The following is a 2,866-nucleotide window of genomic DNA, read 5'->3' on the forward strand; positions in this document are numbered from 1 at the left end:
GCAATGATGATGGTAGCTTGGACCAGGGCAGTAGCAGTGGAGGATATGAGAAATGGTTGGCAATTTTATATATATGTATTTTAGAGTACAGTCACCAGGATATGGATGTAGAACTTGAGAAAAAGAGAATAGTCAAGTGTGACTTGGGTTTCTGGTGTTATTTGCTCTTTGTCAAGTATTCTTAATGTACTTGTCCTGCCTCTTCCATCAGAGCTCCTAGAGTCATTCTGTGTATTCAAACACTCATCTGATGGCTGTGGTGTCAGTGCTAAGTGCCATTGAGATGACTCCTTTAGGCACAGACTCTTTAAGATGCTGACCCCATGCAGAAACATGAAAATGACTAAGAGCATTATGAACATCACTTAGAGGTTGTCTATAACAAATATAATTACATCTTTATATTTGCAATATTTCCTTGAAGAAGTTGGCTTTATTGTTATGTGCTAAGGGAAAAATCCATAATTTATGTTGTTTCTCCCAAAGAACTTGGTGAGCTTTCATGTATATATCTTAGGTCCTCTTTATATGCCCAAATAACTGAAGAGGGAGACAGACATTGGTGTAATTTAACAGGTAGATTCTCAAAAGGGTTTATAAAGTTTGTCATTTGTCATACATGTTAAACCTTGATGAACTGGCAAAATAAGACCATAGTCACTTTCAATAATTTCAGAAAGGATGTAGACTCATAATTTTTGTTCTCAGGTAGGATTCCTAGCTTGTAACACACTCCCAAACACACACACACACACGCACACTGTATATATATATATGTATATATTAGACAAGCAGGGTGAATGAGAACTTCTTTATTTATTTATTTATTTATTTTTGAGATGGAGTCTCTCACTGTCCTCAAGGGTAGAGTGCAATGGTGTGATCTCAGCTCACTGCAACCTCCACCTCCTGGGTTTAAGCGATTCTCCTGCCTCAACCTCCTGAGTAGCTGGGACTACAGGCACCCGCCACAACACCCAGCTAATTTTTTGTATCTTTAGTACAGACAGGGTTTCACTATGTTGGCCAGGCTGGTCTCTAACCTCTGACCTCATGACCCCCCCTCGGCCTCCCAGAGTGCTGGGATTACAGGTGTGAGCCACCATGCCTGGCTGAAAACTGCTTTTAAAGTGGCATTGAATTCTAAAGTTTAGCAATCCTTGGGCATTCCAGCTTTCTTTTTTATGACCTGTAAACTTCACCTCTAGGAAGCCATCTAAATATTACAGAATTACTTAAATATTTTGACTTTTGTATATTAGCTATCTGAAAAACTGATGTTTAACTTCCCAGAGTTGTCCTGAGACTGCCTTCTTTAGGTTTGCAGGGCTTCCCTCATATTTCTTTTTTCATTTTTTTCTCTTTTTTTTTGAGACAGAGTCTCACTCTGTCGCCCAGGCTAGCGTGCAGTGGTGTAGTTGGGATTACACCACAGAGTAGTTGGGATTACAGGCGTGCACCACCTTGCCCGGCTAATTTTTGTATTTTCAGTAGAGGTGGAGTTTCACCATGTTGGCCAGGCTGGTCTTAAACTCCTGACCTCAGGTGATCCACCCACCTCAGCCTCCCAAAGTGCTGGGATTACAGGTATGAGCCACCATGCCTGGCCTGACATTTCTTTCTATTCATAGGGGCTTTAATCTGGTAACAGGACTATGTCCCTTAGTTCATGCTGACCAGAGTTTTGAAAGTCTTCATTTTCTGGAAGATTGTAATGCTTCAGTTTCAGCCTGAGGACCTGGGAGATAATAATCAGCTTCCTAGCTACAGTTTCATCTTTATTTTGTTTGTTTGTTTGAGACAGGGTCTCACTCTGTCACCCAGGCTGCTCAGGAGGCTAAGACAGGAGAATCGCTTGAACCCACAAGGCGGAGATTGCACCACTGCACTCCAGCCTGGGTGACAAAGTGAGACTCTGCCTCAAAAAAAAAAAAAAAAAAAAAAAATTTTTTTTTGTTTTGTTTTTGCAGAGACGGGGTCCCCCTGTATTGCCCAGGATGGTCTCAAACTCCTGGACTCAAGCAATCCTCTCGCCTTGGCCTCCTAAATTGCTGACATTACAGGCGTGAGCCACTATTTGTGCCCAGCCCACTGTTTTTAATATGCAGAAATCTGACAGCCCCCTTTCTTTTCCCCATGCACTATCCTAATCAAATCTGAGTCATCAACAACAGATCAGTGGAAGCCAGTGAAAATCTAGCACAAGCCAGGCCAGGCATGGTGGTGCGTGCCTATAGTCCCCGCTAGTGCAAAGGCTGAGGCCAGAAGATTGCTTGGGCCCAGGAGTTCCGGCTGCAGTTACCTGTGGTTGCACCACTGCACTCCAGCCTGAGTGACAGAGTAAAACCCTGTCTAAAAGCAAAACAAAACAAAACAAAAGTCCAGCACAGCAGACCAGGAGGGAGGGGCTCAGGAATTGTGATCTTAGTGGGGTGAGAAGTTTCCATGAAGTATCTCCCTTTGACCCAGGCAAGAGGGAAACTTCCTCTGACCCTGCACTTTATAAAACTCACGTCACGAACATACGGAAAAGTAAATTTAAAGAATGCATGGTGACAGGCCGGGTACAGTGGCGCACGCCTGTAATCCCAGTACTTTGGGAGGCTGAGGCAGGGCGGATCACAAGATCAGGAGTTCACGACCAGCTTGGCCAACATGATGAAACCCCGTCTCTTCTAAAAATACAACAATTACCTTGGTGGCAGGCACCTGTAATCCCAGCTACTCGGGAGGCTGAGGCAGAAGAATAGCTTGAACCTGGGAGGCGGAGCTTCCCGTGAGCCGAGATCACACCATTGCACTCCAGCCTGGGTGACAGAGCAAGACTCTGTCTCAAAAAAAAAAAAAAAAAAAAAAAAAAAAAAAA

This window comes from Rhinopithecus bieti, unplaced genomic scaffold (genome assembly GCF_001698545.2).
Source record: "Rhinopithecus bieti isolate Rb0 unplaced genomic scaffold, ASM169854v2 scaffold_46210, whole genome shotgun sequence".
In the NCBI taxonomy this organism is placed as follows: Eukaryota; Metazoa; Chordata; class Mammalia; order Primates; family Cercopithecidae; genus Rhinopithecus; species Rhinopithecus bieti.